Below are 17,500 nucleotides of genomic sequence, written 5' to 3' on the forward strand. Positions count from 1 at the left end.
CACCTGTCACTCCCTGGATAATGCCGGGATAGTACGGTCTATGACATACACTATTCAGCCATAGCCTTGCGTCAAAGCTGCAATGGAGAGCAGCCACTGGCGAATCGGTTATGTCTTATAGTGCAACAAGGTGGTGGAGCTTGTGGAAAATATTGCGCCGGATTCAGGCGCAAATTGAATATGTGCAGCCTTTCCTCCTTTCTGACCCAAGCCAAGAGCATTATAGCCCTTGTTGAAGCATTATAATCAGCATTATGAGGTAGTTTTTGGAGCATTATGATGGAATTATACGAAAATTTCGGAGCATTATCCGCTGGACCCTACTGACCACTACTAGTATCCACTAGCGCAGCTGTGTAGGTGGGGCGTTGTGGACTCCTCTGACCAAAGGTCTCGGTATCCTTGCACACAACGCGCACCAAGGGGGGGGGGGGGTTAAAAAGAAAGAAAAAAGAAAGAGTTAGGCCATCAGGTAGTATGCTAGTCTGTGGTGTACACGTCGACAGCAGTCCCACAAGTTTTCTCCAGGAGGTACTTGTACACTGCTACTTTGAAGCGTTGCAGCGCTGCCTTGGATGGGGGAGCTTTCAGGATGGCAGAGTGTAGAGCATTCCATGTTGTGAGTAGGCCGAACGGGAAGGATCGGTGTAGGATGTCAGGACTTATTGCGGGGAAGGTGTTTGACAACTGGAAGGCATGAGAGTGTTTCACTTGATGTTGGTGGCGGGTTCTTGTGCGGGCGGGCTCAGGGGCAGCAGGTGGCAGTATGTCTGTCAGCTGGGCCGGACCGGAAATGTAGTGCAGCTTGAACAGGTAGCACAGTCCCGAGACTTGCCGACGCACTGATAAGCTTGGGAGCATGGTTCCAGCGCCAATGCTGAGCATACACCGTTGCTGGATGCGGTCAAGCTTCACGAGGTTGGGCCGGGCTGCGCCTTGCCAGACTGGGGAGCATATTCCATGGTTGGGCGGATGAAGCCTTTGTATACACTGAGGCGGCCGTTGCGGTCGAGTACTAGACACACGTTCCTGAAGAAGCCAAGGCGCTGGCTGGCTCTGAGTGCAACCTGGTGGAGATGGCTGCGAGCCAGCAGTTTGCGATCGAAGGTCACACCGAGAAGCTTAACATCGGTTTCCTCTCTGATCACCGTACCATCGAAGCTGAGAGAAGAGGGTGGGAGGGGTGTTGATCGTCTGCTTATCAACATTCCCTGGCACTTTGTCGGCTCAAACTTGACCTTCCATCTCGATCCCCAAGCTTGGAGCTCATCGAGGGAGGCTTGCAGTGAGTTAAGACACGTCATCGGCACGGATCAGGCAGTACAGTGTTGTGTCGTTTGCATACGACGCTAGCTGGCATTCTGGGGAGACACAATCAGAGATGTCGTTGACATAGATAAGGAAGAGCGTTGGTCCTAAGATACTGCCTTGGCTTGCGGCACACCGGCTTGGATTGGGAAGGGCGAGGAAGTCTGACCCCCCAACAACAGCCCTTATCTTCCTTTTGCATGCAAGAGAGACGATGCTACAAAAGCAAAGCCCTTTGTGGGTTTTCTCTCTCGCACTGGTAATGTTCTGCTGTTGGGGTCGAATGCTAAGTCATATTATCATAATCTAAGTTTCGCTCTTCTGTGTAGTGTGAAGAGGTCAACGAACATGTAGACTTTCACTTTGATGAAGTAGGCAAGGCTGTGAGCGCTGTGGCTCAAAGCGATAGGCCCTAAATCTTACGAGATATTTCGAATGCTATTTTTGTTGCGAGCGCTTCGTCTTCGAGGAGTCCTGCCTCTTTCCTGCCAGGTTTCCTCCTATAGGGCCAGCCACGAAGTGACTACTCCGAAGTACTCATCTGCAGCCGATTAATGTTCTACTGCACAAGAATATTGCGTTTTCGCCAAGCCAGTGCCCCACCAAAGACCATCGCCATGTCCCACCGTCGGAACGAGTTCATGATGAGAATCATCATTCGCCCGAGCGTGATGAAGAACTATTTCGAAAGACAACACAGTCTCCACCCCCGGGACGACAACTATGCGTAGGTCCTGGAAGGGGAGACTGTTTCCCACGATAAAGACGAGGGCGGGTATTCGGCAACCTGGAGTTTTTTTTAATAATAATAATCTTTATTAAAGGATCTCCCAGAGGCGATGGCCTGTCGAGGGGATCTCCTGATGCAAATCATGCAATAGAAATAAACAGTGAGGAAAACTACACGTGTTACAGTATATGCTACATAAATTAGCAATAAACACAGGGCTGGGTTGTTAAAAATAAAACAATTAATTTAAATGTCCAGGGATATACCACTACAGTCAAATTTAAAACTTTTCACGTGCAAGCGATATTGCTGCTGAAATTTAGAAAGTGAATCTTGGGATGACAGCCTTGGTGGAAGGCAGTTCCACAGCTTTCCGATCTTATGCAGAAAGAGAGAGGAAGAGATGCGGCCATGAGAATTGAAAATCAGTTTGTTTGGTCGGCGTGCGCTAGAAGAGATATTGATGTCAAAGCGGGATAGATAATCTGGGTGCCAATGGATATACTTGAACAAAACGGTGATGGAAATGTAAGTGCGTCGGAAGTGAAGGGATTCCAAATTACACAGCCTATTTAAATTATTCTTCGATTCATAGCGATCAAAATCAATCTTCGCAGACCGCAGCAGGCATCTGCAGATCTTTGCTTGTAAAATGTCAAGCGATTCTAGCTGGCTAGCAGTAAGTCTGAAGCACCAGACAGGGATAGCGTACTCTACTGTGGGTCGTACATATGACTTGTAGAGTAGGGCAATATGTGCATGCGATAGATGACGGCCCATAAAGCATAACAAATTTACACGTTGGCGAAACTTTTTGAACACAGTAGTGAAATGGTCTTGGAATTTAAGATTAGTGCTGATCTCAACGCCTAGATGGATTACGGTACTTTTAACATTGAGTGGTACGTTGTCCATTTGGACAGACGAAGAGGGTGGAGGAGCATAGTTGGAGAACATGGTGGTCTTGGCCGCAGAAAACTCCCCGTGAATGCCTCTAGCCCAGCGCTGGCAGCTTGTTAAATCCAACTGGAAATTGGCCAGATTCTCACCAACAGGTAAACCGATGTTATGGAGTCAGCGGAGGTCGTCAAGCTCCTCCGCCTCCGCGATCCGGTCCATGTACAGACTCAGTAGGTGACATGTCGACACGAGCGTGCGGAAACACAGCATACTACTAACCTGAACCTACTCGAAGCGTCGAGGAGGTAGGGGCGCTCTGGCGGGATTTTACGGTAGTAGTACACTGTAGCAATGTTGCGAGAGTTTGTGGAAAAAGTTCAAGTCGGAAAATCCATCGCCTCCAAAAGCTACTTGTAGGTACTAGGTGGGCAATGCGACTCCAGCTTCAGACTACACCAGTCAGGACTTGTAGAATTAGTACTTTGTGAAGCAGCAGATCGAGAAGTGAGTTAGTTGAAATCGTAGTATAGCTGTTCGGTATGTCGGCGATATGTCGGTATGTACAGTCAAACCTCTTTAGGACGAACACCAAGGGACCGATATTTGTTTGCAGTAACGGGAGTTCTTCTTATCCGTATGGTATTCCCAGTGAATACACAGTGATTTATCCAATGGAGTTACGAATATTAGTTCTTCTTAAGCAAACACTTGTCTTAGGGGCCGTCCGTAAATATCGATGTTTTTTTAGAGACGATATTGGTGCGTCTGGGGGGGGAGAGGGGGTTTGAGCCATGTGCGTCTTTTCGAGCATCAGAAAAATATCGATGTAAATATCTGAAGTTTCGCCGATCCCTGCAAGCGGACGTCTAAATGGCTATACAAGAAATGTGAAACCAGCTTCCGTTCGCCGAGCCAAAACTCGCGACACAAGAACAAAATCAAAAATTGGAAGCTGTACGCCCATGGCGAATTTCAAGAGCAAAAGAATGAGCTATTGATTGTGGAAATCGGCCGAACGATGCCTGCAGGAGACCTTCTAATGCAGCACAAGAAGGCTGCTGGCCACAAGTGTTCTCGAGGGCGACCAAAAAAGTCATAATGCTCTCCTTCTCAATTAGACCATATAAATACTGCAAACTTGCCATCTTGGGTTCATATTATTGACAAAAAAGGAGAAAAAAATGAGCATCCAAAAATATTGATTCCATGATCTAGATGTACATGGGCGTCTTGGGGCCGGGGGAGGGGGGGGGGGGGGGGGGGTCAAGGGAGAGAAGCACCAATATCGTCTCTAAAAAAACATCGATATTTACGGACGGCCCCTTATCAGTGTTCTTCCTAACGAGATTTCACTGTAGCTTGTATTTTTTACGGAGAGTAGATCACCACGTGAATGTTCCTCTCCTTGCCGAGAGCTAGTTGGCCTCAAAACTCCGTCAGGGTCTGCCTAAGGTACCGACGGTCCTTTGACTAGCTGACTAGCAGGACTCCGTCAAGTAAAATAAAGCTAAACAAACAAACAAACATCAAATCCTTTATCTTCAGCTCGGTGAGCAAACGTCTCTCTCTCCTCCAACGATGCACTTCACACGAGCTGGTTTGCACGCGTGCCTCCCGGCCCTTTCACCATGTTCACGAACCCAGACAATCTTTTCGGGATTGGTCTATTTACTTGCCAACTGCATCGTATCCTGTGAAAGCTGTGAATCAAATAATAATTACATGTATTTGAATTTGTAGTGGCTTGTTTAGACTGTGGAATTGGATAGCTAGCATAGCACGGCAGCGGGTTTTTTCGTTCTCACAGAGTGGATTATCGCCGTGATCTACTGATCTTCTTATTGTCTTTAGTGATGGCAAGTAGGCCTTGACGGATTATGCTAGCATAATTTTTCGCATAATTCCTACCAAAATCGAATAATCGCATAATTCGAGGCAAATTGCATACGAATCGCATAAAATTGTAATAATCCGCCTGTTCGCATCAAATTCCATACATCGTACATGTTCTACAAGTACAAGTACAAGTAGATGCACTAGGAATTTGTAGGTTTATGAGTCCTAGGCACCGGCGGATAATGCTAGTTATATGAGGAAATTGTGCTACTAGCACTGCTAGTTATTTGGAGCGATTATGCTAGTTATAATGCTAGCAGTGCCGATAGTGCTACAAAAATGTCAATCCATGCGGTGGGAAATAATGACTTCCCGTATGTCACGTGATTGTCGCCTTGGAGTTGACCAATGACAGATCAAACAGCGCGGGCTGGAAAGCGCGGTCCTGCCTGCTCAAATTTCAATTTCAAAGATCAAAGGTGATGGAACTGGATCCACTGCCCGTCGTCAAGTGACGACGGGCAGGAACGGATTCCACTGCCCGTCGTCAAGTGACGACGGGCAGGAACGGATTCAACTGGCCGGCATGGCCGTCGCCGGGCAGTAGCCACTGGACTGACTCTACTTCAAGGTCTTTCATTGGTTACTAATAAAATAACTAAAGCAGAAGAGCGACTGTTTGCAACCACAACTGTCATCATGGCGCTCCAACATTTGATCTGGAACTGGGAGAAAAGAATCCCCTTTGTTGAACGATATTGTCGATGCGAATGAGCTCCTCCGAAAAGTTGAGGAAGAGACTGAAACTTTTATTGCGGAGTCGCTCGCGAAGGAGATCTTGGACGAGCCGGATGAGCCTCAACCAAAGCGCGCAATGCTCAGCAACCTGCAGGATCCGCGCAATTTGCCGAGGTTTCCGATCAAGACGTGTAGTGGGAAAAATCCGTAGGAACAGAACAGCCAGAATGCCCGATGCCCAGTCGACAATGTCAATGGCCGCGCGAGAAAAAAAAGCACTATGGACTACTACAAAAAACTGTACCAGAAAACAATCACAAAACACAATGCAGGTGTGTCTGTCATGTATCTCTTTATTTGGCTTGGGTGCACACGGGAAACACGTTCCAGTCACTCATACTCGGCCAGTACCGCTGTTCATCCAGCCCTTGCCGCTATCGCGGCGCGGGCTGGATTCCGCGGTACTGGCCTCGTACTCGTGCAGGAACCTGTACTTCCCTGTGCAGTCACTCGGAATATGGCAGTATCACAGGGCAAACACGGTGGAAACATAACACATTGACATTGAACTTCAAGACAAGCATTGCAAATTTGGAAATCAAATTTGCAAAAAGTGTGCATAATGCTATATTTAGCTCCAAGTACAAGTCAGTGCAGTTTGAACAACTCCGTAAACGCAGCAAACAGTGCCAAACACGCTTCTGCTTCTAAGTTCTGGCAACGGTGGCATCCAGCACACACTTTCATCTGGACGTAGTGCTAGTTTCACACATCGATTGTGCCAGACAAGGTCACATTTGGAGGCTTTATGCTAGGGCAGTGCCGGTCTTCCCCACATGGGTCATTATGCTAGTTATTATGCTAGCATTATCCGCCGGTGCCTATTTATGACTCCCTTGATAACATGTCCAGCCCACGACAATCAGTGATGGTCGTAGCTAGGTCGGACGGTGCGTTGATCCCGTTGAACTTTTGCTACTACAGTACAACGCCCTCTACAAAAAAAATCCCCTGTTACTTTGCACAGAACCATTATGCATTAGCAGCATATGTGAGCATAATGCGGCATAATAATTATGATAACTTTTAGCATAAAAATAGCATAATTCTGCATTTTTTTCAGCAATGCGAAAAGCATAATTTCACGAAAATATTAGCATAATCCGTCAAGGCCTAATGGCAAGTAGCCCTTTCCCAAAGGTGCTCGCCCTTTTTTTGGCCCTTTTTGGCCCTTTTTGGAAAAGCCCGTTTCTTTCGCCCTTTATTGCGTTTTTTGGTGAATATCGCCCTTTTTGAGCTTTTTTAGCTGAAAAAGTGCTAAAATCTGTTTGCTCATGCATGCGATCACAGTTTCCCAGTGCTCGATGGGCCTTGGCACGCCGCTTTTTTTTGGGGAAACAAGTAACGTTAGTTGGTGAAGCTTGTACCCGGTACCCGGCGTACACAATGCTGTAAAAAGTGTTTGTTTTTTTACTTTACTTCCTGTTTTGCCTTTCGTGGACCCATAAATGGAAGAGTGGGTATTCATTTCTCAGCTTGGGTTCATATGTGAGCATGGGTTCATATCTGAGCATGTATCATGGCTATGCTTCACTGAAAAAAGAGCACTTTTTGCCTGTTTTCACTGAAAAAAGAGCACTTTTTCAGCATATTTTGAGGGACGCGAAAAGCACTAAGTGCGAATTAAAAGAGCACCTTTGGGAAAGGGCTAATGGCAAGACGGCCTAATCTCGCCCAGAGGTGTTCTTCTTTTCTCTCCTTCTCCTCCTAGCACTGTCCGTCTTATCCTTACCCTCCTTCTAATGTACTGTCTCTCCTCACGGTACGAGGGCGAACGTGCAAAGATTGCGATGTGCTCTTTTAGCCTCTTTTGCTCTGATCAATACGTATATGTTATCGCATGGTTGCAAGGGCCTTATGGCATATTATTGCCCCCAGAGGTTAGCCCGAGGGCCGTGGGCCCGAGGGCTAACCTCGAGGGGCAATAATATGCCATAAGGCCCGCAGCAACCATGCGATAACAAATTTATCACATGGCCCACAGAGCAGACCATTGGGCTGCTGTTGAAATTAGCCCAAATGCCAACACATTATGACCACAATGTATATTGAATACTATTTACCCATGATGAGATGGGAACGAAAACGTTCGGTTACGAAATTGGCTTACTTGACTGTGTGGATTGCGTCGGTGCTGTCACCTTTTCTTTCGAAATTGGATACGCCTCCAATTTTTTCCTTGCAATAATAATAATAATAATGACATCAGCTCAATTATTTTGAAAGGATTGGGAGAACTTCAAATTCAAAGGATTAACTGGGGAAGTGAACTGCCTGAAAAGAGAAAATATCAATTATTATTATTATTTAAAGAGTCGGCGTGGAGAAAGCAATTTTATTAATGCAATAAAGAGTATAATAGATGCAGACATGGCCAGACAACAAGTTCATGGAATTTTTAGGATTTTTATGTTATTCAAAATCGATTTTCGTGTGACAAACCAAAATGAAACCAATATCCTTACCCATAGACCCAGAAGAAGCACAGCTAACTATTCACTTGAAATTTATGCACGGAATGGACTTGGCCCACGCAAAATGGACAGTGGAAATGGGTGTGTAGTAGCAGAGAACCCAGCAACGGTGACGCGGAGCAGCGGTCAAACGACTTGTGATGCTGGTGGAGATGATGGAACCATGTTGGAGGCTGATAAGGAGTGCAGTGAGACTGAGCAGCAAACGGATGATGAGGAAGTGACTGATGATGCTGATGGTGGTGATGAGGACGATGATGATGAAGATGAGACGGAGGACGAGGATGAGGCGGAGGAGGTTGAAGGAAAGGAGCGGGATGAGACGGAAGAGAGCGACGTGAGCAAAAGGTCCGCTGTATTTTGTCACTTGTTATCACGTCCAGATTGTCTTAGTGTGTACGATGATTCTCACTTTTCTGTTTTGTGCCGTGCAAGTTATGTTAAGCAGTTGAAGGATCTGGAAGCTGTATGTATTCGTGTGCATAATCCTGTTCTTTGTAAACAAAAGAAGCATGTAGTCGCGCTAAAGTTGTTCTCGTAGTTGGTGATCAGATGTAAATGTCGTGTCATGTTGCACTGTATCACCTCATGCTTTGTGCCTGCACTCAGTTATAATGTATTATGTTAGCACTATGTTTGACACCTATTATGTAATGCTGTAGCACTTCCTTTTTTGTTCACACTTTTAATTATGCTGTTATAAAATGTTCTTTTTTGTACACAGTACCCTCAGTTCCGATACTATTCACTGATGAGCGGAACACGAAAATCCATTTTGAATAACATAAATATCCTTAAAAATTCCATGAACTTGTTGTCTGGCCATGTCTGCATCTACATTGTACATGTATTATACTCTGTATTGCATTAATATTATTATTATTATCGCTGGCTACAAGCGAGGATCCCTGGTTCGAGTCCTGGTGGTGGCAGTCAATTTTTTCTTCAGACTTTTCCCGTTTGTCTCTTTCCCTCAAAACCAGTTAATAAAAAATTATTATTATTTTTATTATTAGAAAGGAAAAAGGACATATGGAAACGAGTTAAGAGTAACTCTCCACCACTGTAACTAGATACTATAATTATACAGTCAGAAAGTGCAACAACTAGGCACAAAACTGACAGAGTACTGAGACATTCGACGTCCTACTGGTCTCGTCACCGGCCAGTGACAATCGACATTCTTTGTTCCGTTGGGACTGTAGCTTGTGCTCGTTTTCGTTGCGCTTGCCTTCCCCTCTTTGGTCTTCCCATAACCTTGAACTTTCCAAGTTGGAAGGCTGTAGGTTAGCGCTACGGAGATGTGTTGAAGCTAGGTGTCAGGACGTCGAATCTAGTTACAGTGGTGGAGAGTTACAGTAGTGGTGGAGAGTTACTCTTAACTCGTTTCCATATTACCGGTATGTCCTTTTCCTTTCTACTTTTATTATTGGCTCAATACTCTAGTTTCAAATTATTATTATTATTATTATTATTATTATTATTATTATTATTGGAGGGCTGCGTCCCACCCGCCTGTGTGGATTCACAGGAAGTGTGAGTTACGAAGTCTGAAGAAAATGTTGAACAGTCTCTGCTGGGATGACGACTACACCATAGCTCAGTGGTTAGAGCATCGCTAGCTACAACCGAGGGGCCCTGGTTCGAGTCCTGGTGGTGACAGTCAATTTTTTCTTCAGACTTTTCCCGTTTGTCTCTTTCCCTCAAACTAGTGAAGATGTTATGACTTGGGGCTCCCCGCGTGCTAGAGTGTACGTGAAGTGTGTGGGTACAGTGAGGGCTGCGCCCCACCCGCCTGTATGGATTCACAGGAAGTGTGAGTTACGAAGTCTGAAGAAAATGTTGAACAGTCTCTGCTGGGATGACGACTACACCATAGCTCAGTGGTTAGAGCATCGCTAGCTACAACCGAGGGTCCCTGGTTCGAGTCCTGGTGGTGACAGTCAATTTTTTCTTCAGACTTTCCCGTTTGTCTCTTCCCTCAAACTAGTGAAGACGTTATGACTTGGGGCTCCCCGCGTGCTAGAGTGTACGTGAAGTGTGTGGGTACAGTGAGGGCTGCGTCCCACCCGCCTGTGTGGATTCACAGGAAGTGTGAGTTACGAAGTCTGAAGAAAATGTTGAACAGTCTCTGCTGGGATGACGACTACACCATAGCTCAGTGGTTAGAGCATCGCTAGCTACAACCGAGGGTCCCTGGTTCGAGTCCTGGTGGTGACAGTCAATTTTTTCTTCAGACTTTTCCCGTTTGTCTCTTTCCCTCAAACTAGTGAAGATGTTATGACTTGGGGCTCCCCTCGTGCTAGAGTGTACGTGAAGTGTGTGGGTACAGTGAGGGCTGCGCCCCACCCGCCTGTATGGATTCACAGGAAGTGTGAGTTACGAAGTCTGAAGAAAATGTTGAACAGTCTCTGCTGGGATGACGACTACACCATAGCTCAGTGGTTAGAGCATCGCTAGCTACAAGCGAGGGTCCCTGGTTCGAGTCCTGGTGGTGACAGTCAATTTTTTCTTCAGACTTTCCCGTTTGTCTCTTCCCTCAAACTAGTGAAGACGTTATGACTTGGGGCTCCCCGCGTGCTAGAGTGTACGTGAAGTGTGTGGGTACAGTGAGGGCTGCGTCCCACCCGCCTGTGTGGATTCACAGGAAGTGTGAGTTACGAAGTCTGAAGAAAATGTTGAACAGTCTCTGCTGGGATGACGACTACACCATAGCTCAGTGGTTAGAGCATCGCTAGCTACAACCGAGGGTCCCTGGTTCGAGTCCTGGTGGTGACAGTCAATTTTTTCTTCAGACTTTTCCCGTTTGTCTCTTTCCCTCAAACTAGTGAAGATGTTATGACTTGGGGCTCCCCGCGTGCTAGAGTGTACGTGAAGTGTGTGGGTACAGTGAGGGCTGCGCCCCACCCGCCTGTATGGATTCACAGGAAGTGTGAGTTACGAAGTCTGAAGAAAATGTTGAACAGTCTCTGCTGGGATGACGACTACACCATAGCTCAGTGGTTAGAGCATCGCTAGCTACAAGCGAGGGTCCCTGGTTCGAGTCCTGGTGGTGACAGTCAATTTTTTCTTCAGACTTTTCCCGTTTGTCTCTTCCCTCAAACTAGTGAAGACGTTATGACTTGGGGCCCCCCCTGTGCTAGAGTGTACGTGAAGTGTGTGGGTACAGTGAGGGCTGCGTCCCACCCGCCTGTGTGGATTCACAGGAAGTGTGAGTTACGAAGTCTGAAGAAAATGTTGAACAGTCTCTGCTGGGATGACGACTACACCATAGCTCAGTGGTTAGAGCATCGCTAGCTACAAGCGAGGGTCCCTGGTTCGAGTCCTGGTGGTGACAGTCAATTTTTTCTTCAGACTTTTCCCGTTTGTCTCTTTCCCTCAAACTGGTGAAGATTATTATTATTATTATTTTATAATAGCTATAAAGAGAACAAATTCTGCTGTCATCGCCACACTACAACAAAGTCATGAAGGTTTACCAAAATCGATTTTCTTGTCACAATCATCAGTGGAAAGCCGTGACTGAAGAATAACCATGCCAAATTAATAATTTATATACATTCAATAATGTGTTACGAGAACAAAACAAAGTGCTAAAAATAGAATGAGGGAAGGTGAGACAATAGAAGTAAAGCGAGAGCTAAGTGCAACAGGGGTGAGGAACTAATTGCAACGCTAGAACTATGTAGTGAGACAAACAATCATGCTGTGCACCTACGAAAACAATCTTAACGCAACTACATGTTTCTTCTGCTTACAAAGATCAGGCTTATGCAAACGAATACAAACAGCCTCAAGTACTTTCAACTGACTAGCGTACCGTGCACGACAAAGAACAGAAAAACTAAAATCATCATACACCTGCAGACACTTAGGGTGAGACAACAGATGAAGAAAAACGGCAGACTTCTTACGATCACAATCACCATCCGATTCCTCGTCTCCACCAACCGCAACCTCGTCCCCCGTCTCATCTTCCAACTCATCCTCAGTGTCGTCCTCCGTGTCATTCTCCTCATCACCACCGATCGGTCCCAGGCTCGCTTCACGTTGCTGAACCTCTGTTCGTTGACTCCTCCTTTGATCTTGATGGTAATTTGTTACCATTGTTGCTGTTGTCATTGTTGTTGTTCCTGTTGTTGCTAAATCTTCTGTTCCCAGTGTCTTCGCCGGTGCTTGATATCCAGTACTGTAATAATTCATTGAATAATTAGCCGTTGATCGTCTAGGTCTTTGAATGTTGATCGTGTTGTTTTCTCTGTTGAATTCCGTTTCCTTCAGCCTTCTTTCTTCTTGTTCATGTTCAGTGCTTACCTCATCCATATTTGCCCGTTCCAGCGACACCACAGACTCAGCCCCAGCACTGCCGATGGCAGATGCAGGTGGCGGTTCTGGGGGAGGCAACGGCAACGATGGCGATGGGGGCATCACCATGATCACCTCGCCGCAGCGTCCACTTTGGTCTTGAGCTGGATGTTGTTGTGGTGTACTTTCTTGTGTTGTTATGGTACATTGTGTTATAACGTTAGTGACAATGTGCACATTATCCATCTCCACGGCTCTCGATACGGGTAATGGAGGCACTATTGCCGTCGACGGCAATTGTGCTAACGATGGCTCTGATCGAGGGTTCTTAGGTGGCCTGCCGCGTTTGGGTCGCAGTGCCCGTGCCGAGCCAGTCAGCATGTGCAGTGGGACGTGCTGCTTGATACGTGCGTTCAGATGTTGAAGAGTCCTACCAACGTACCGACTACCGCATTGTCGGCACTCAAATTGGTATACCAATTTAGATGCGAGTTGGGTTGGTAGGACATCCTTCCTCACCGTGAACGCACGTACAGTTTTCCACTGATGATTGTGACAAGAAAATCGATTTTGGTAAACCTTCATGACTTTGTTGTAGTGTGGCGATGACAGCAGAATTTGTTCTCTTTATAGCTATTATAAAATTGTTGTCTCCGCGTCGATTATTTACATTATTATTATTATTATTATTATTTGGTAATAAGTTCGTTTATTCGTTGTTTCTGGTCGTTCTCAGAAAGGAGCATTGAAAAAAACGTAGGTTTTCTTAGACGATGTTTAGACAATGGCGTTTGTCCTAGCGGTGTAGAAAAGCGTGTTCACCGAGCCAAGGCATACCACACGTTGAACATTGAGCGCGTTTTCATGAAGGATGAGATTGCCAGGTCCGGTGACACGGTGTGCAAGTCTCGTTCCCAGTTTAGGTCTTTGTATGATCGTGCACGTACATTTTTGTCATCTCATGACTTCCTCCGTTTCTCAATGCTCCTTTCTGAGAACGACCAGAAACAACGAATAAAAATTATTATTATTATTATTTCGTAATACGTATTCGCATGCAACGACGCAAATCCACACAATTCAGTAGACACTTTTTCTATCAAACGTTTTCTTTCCCTTCTCTTCAGGATAGTACAGGGAATGTCGGAAATTAGAAAAAACACATAACTATATAGAGAATGAAAGAAAGAAAAAGTCAACACTTCAACATAGGTGTTAAAAATGATTAAAGTGCTAAAAAACTCAAAAACAAACAGCTGCAAGTTGTAGACAAACACGTTGAACACATCAGGGAACACTTGTCACACTTTCACGAGGTGTGACACCAAACAACTGCAACGATAACACATTCTCCTTCTGTACACATAGTTCTGGATCTAGTTTACGAATATACAGAGCTTCTAACACAGCAAGATGTAACTTAGACCTTCCACGAGTCAAAATCGAAAAGATATCATCACTATACAACTTACGACAACTAGCACTGCCCGACAAATGACGCTTGATGGACGATGTCCGATCACTTAGCTCTGTCACCTTCGACGCCTGCCGTTGTTCTCTTCCGTTAGGCTTGTTTGGTTGGTTGCTCCGGTCCACACCTCCAACGTCCGTTGATTTCATGTCCGTTTTTGTTGATTTCATGGCCGTTTTCGTGTCACTTCTTGGTCTTCCTCGTTTCCTCTTGTTGATCGTTGTTGTCACTTCCATTATCGACGTATTCAGATCCCCAGTACTCCGTCTCTTCACCTTGCTTCTGGTAACTCTTCCGGTGTCTATGAGCTCCAGTGTCACATTGGGTGGTTTTCGAGACGGTCTCCCTCGCTTCCTCACGCTTGTCTGAGATGGGCCAAGCTCCCCGCCCGTCGAGGCGGAGGCGCGCATGCGTACATCTACACTGGACGCAGACAAAGGCGTTCCAGTATCGGACTGCACAGCACATTTTGGAGGAAGGCCACGACGAGGACGAGTACCACGATCACGAGCGTCAACAGGGACAAGACCTAACGGCACATGTTGACGGATGCGTGCGCCCAGGTGTTGACGGGTTCTACCTACGTACCGATCTTCACATTCTCGGCACTGAAAAAAATAGATAAGGTTGCTTCTACTAAGGGTAGGTAGAACGTCCTTCTTCACACTGAACGCACGCGTCGTTCCAAATACTAAATACAATTTCACGCACGGGTAAGACGAACAGACAATGTTGCGCACCTCCTTCTCGACGCGCGCAGAACCAGCACCCACCCAGGGTAAGCGTAGTACCACGGGGCACCTGTCCGGTCCAAATGGTTTCGGATCCTGCGAGATTGGTTTGTTATTAATAAGTTTTGTTAGTAGTGACGAGGGGTATCCATTGTTTGTCAAAATTGATGTGAGCCGCCTCAGTTCTTCTTGAAGAAGGTGAGGAGAGCAGATTCGATGGGCACGATAGACTAGTGCTTTGACAAGGTGAACTTTGGATTTAGTTGGTGTGTAGCTTCCCCATGGAATATACAAGCCAGTAAAGGTGGGTTTTCTGTAAACCGTCATGTCTAAACTCTTGGTGTCGTTGTTGCGGGTAATATTGACATCTAAGAAGGATATCACACCGTCCCGTTCACCTTCTGCAGTGAATTTTAATGCAGGATGTAGTCCGTTTAGGGTTGTTAAAAAGTTCTCGCAGGTTTCTTGGTCCTCGTCGTGACAAAAAACATCATCTACAAAACGGTAGTATACCGAGGGCCATAGCGATGGGGGAATGGATGACTCGCAAAATCCAACGAATATGTTTGCTAATACCGGACCAAGTGGAGATCCCATCGCAACTCCATCCAATTGTTTATACATGACATTGTCAAAGGAAAACTCAACACCAGAAGTGACCATTAACATCATTTTGACAAATTCGCTCTCATTCAAATCTGGTGGAGTCACGGACTTGTTATGGTACAACGCTGCTGCACAAATATCAATGGTTTCACGCAATGGAACATTGGTGAACAAACTGAATAGATGAGGGGAACATATTCTATGCGCACGATAAACTAGCGCTTTCACAAGATGTTTCTTCGATTTCGTTGGAGTATAGCTCCCCCACGAAATGTAGAGGCCGGTGAAAGTTGGCTTCCTATATATAGTGGTGTCCAAACTCTTAGTGTTAATGTTGCGTGATATTTGTACATCCAAGAAGGATAATCTGCCGTTTTGTTCCGCTTCCGACGTGAATCTCAACGCCGGATGGAGGCTATTCAGGGTTAGTAGAAAAGTTCCACAGACATCCTCATCCTCATCGTGACAGTACACATCGTCTACAAAACGACAGTACATAGAGGGCCACAATGATGGACTAATGGACGCTTCACAGAACCCTACAAATATATTAGCCAATACAGGACCAAGCGGCGAGCCCATGGCAACGCCATCTATTTGTTTATACATAACGTTGCCAAATGAAAACTCAACGCCAGATGTAACCATTAACATGAGTTTCACAAACTCCGTTTCGTTCAAGGACGGCGGAGTAATGGACATATTGTGGTACAGTGTTGTTGCGCAGATGTCAATGGTCTCCCGTAGTGGCACGTTAGTAAATAAGCTGACCACGTCATACGAACACATGAATCCGCTCGATTCAAAGTTTGCGTCCCTTAGAGACAACACCCAACGGAGCTAAGAATCGCACTTCGTCCATCAAGCAACATCTGTCAGCCCGTACCAATTGTCGTGAGTTGTACAGTGATAATGTGTTCTCAATATTGTCACGTGGTAGATGTGCGTTGCATCTGGCTGTGTTAGAAGCTTTGTATATATATATATATATACTCAATCTGCGGACAGCATGCTGTTTCGTTCTTTTTGAACTCATCAGCGCAGCACAGAGGAAATGAGGCCGAACCTGATAGCAATGGAAATAAAAATTTCCAATCAGGCCCGAACGTACCTTGCCAGAGTGCTCAAACTGACAAGTCAGTGAGCTCTGCATAACGCAAACAGCAAAGGCACTACCCCACGCAAGAGTGCTAAACTGCTACAAGAGCAGGAGCGAAATGCTCAATATATATATATATACTCAATCTGCGGACATATATATTTTCTACAAAATCCACATATCTCCAGACACTGGGGTGAATGATGGAGTGTGGTGGTGGGGCCCATTAAGCTCCGCCGACCAGAGGTCTCGGCTTCATAGCTCCATGGACGCACCAAAGGGATATTGGGTGGGGAGGATTAAATTGAAAAAGAAAACAGAAGAAAGAAAATGGAAAGATTGTATTGCTCAGTGAGCAAAAGAATAAGTTGAATATTGATGTGAACGCTGTTAGACTTTTAAATTCAAGAGGAGACTGTCCGTGAGGAGAGATTACATGTATGTCCAAGCAGGGTAGGACACTGTACCCTCTTACTCGCGTATGCTATGAGTGGCCCAGTGCCAGTTCGTTCTGAGGAGATGGTGATAAGCTGCTGTCTTGAACTTTTGGATGTTCTTTGGGTGAAATGGGTGGGGAATGATAGAGGTAGGCAGCTGGTTCCAAATTGGGATGACGGAGTGGGGAAAGGCTCGGCTCACATTGTTCCGGGAATTGGCAGGAAGAACATTCTGTAACTGATGGGGATGCGCGGTGGACAGTCGTACAGCCTGGCGGGTGAGGCGTGTGGTCCTGGGTTGGTGTGTCGGGGGTGGAGCCATTTTCGAGAGAAGAGCGGGAGAATTATCGCAAAGGGCTTTATACAGGAGGCAGAGGGCAGCGATGGTGCGGCGAATTATGAGGCTAGGAAGCCAGCATTGCGGATGTATTGCCTTGATGGCTCGCTCCTGCACCCAGTCCAGCCGATTCAAGTGGGAAGGAGCTGCCCCCATTTTTTTTTTTTTTTTTTTTTTTTTACAATGATCACAGCTCACATGCAAAGACAAAAAATTGCATAGTGGGAGCATCGTGATGGTGAGGCTTTTTGCCCTCAGCCGACCTGAGGTCTCGACGTCATGGGGACATAAAACGCACCAAAAAAAGAAGAAAAATGAAAGGAGTGACAGGTACATGATACGAAATGTTAGGAGGAGAGACAGTACATTAGAAGGAGGGGAATGATAAGACAGACATTGCTAGGAGGAGAAGGAGAGAAAAGAAGAACAGACGTTATTGGGAATAGTATGTGGAGCGGAATTTGGAAG

General features: G+C 45.9%; 1 long non-coding RNA gene across 1 annotated transcript in view; it reads left to right on the forward strand.

The window, feature by feature from the left end:
- The window catches only part of LOC135830942 (uncharacterized), a 92,837-nt gene that overhangs the window by 66,188 nt on the left and 9,149 nt on the right, over window positions 1-17,500 (forward strand). The window lies entirely within an intron of this gene.

Source organism: Sycon ciliatum, chromosome 1, assembly GCF_964019385.1.
Source record: "Sycon ciliatum chromosome 1, ocSycCili1.1, whole genome shotgun sequence".
Taxonomy (NCBI): Eukaryota; Metazoa; Porifera; class Calcarea; order Leucosolenida; family Sycettidae; genus Sycon; species Sycon ciliatum.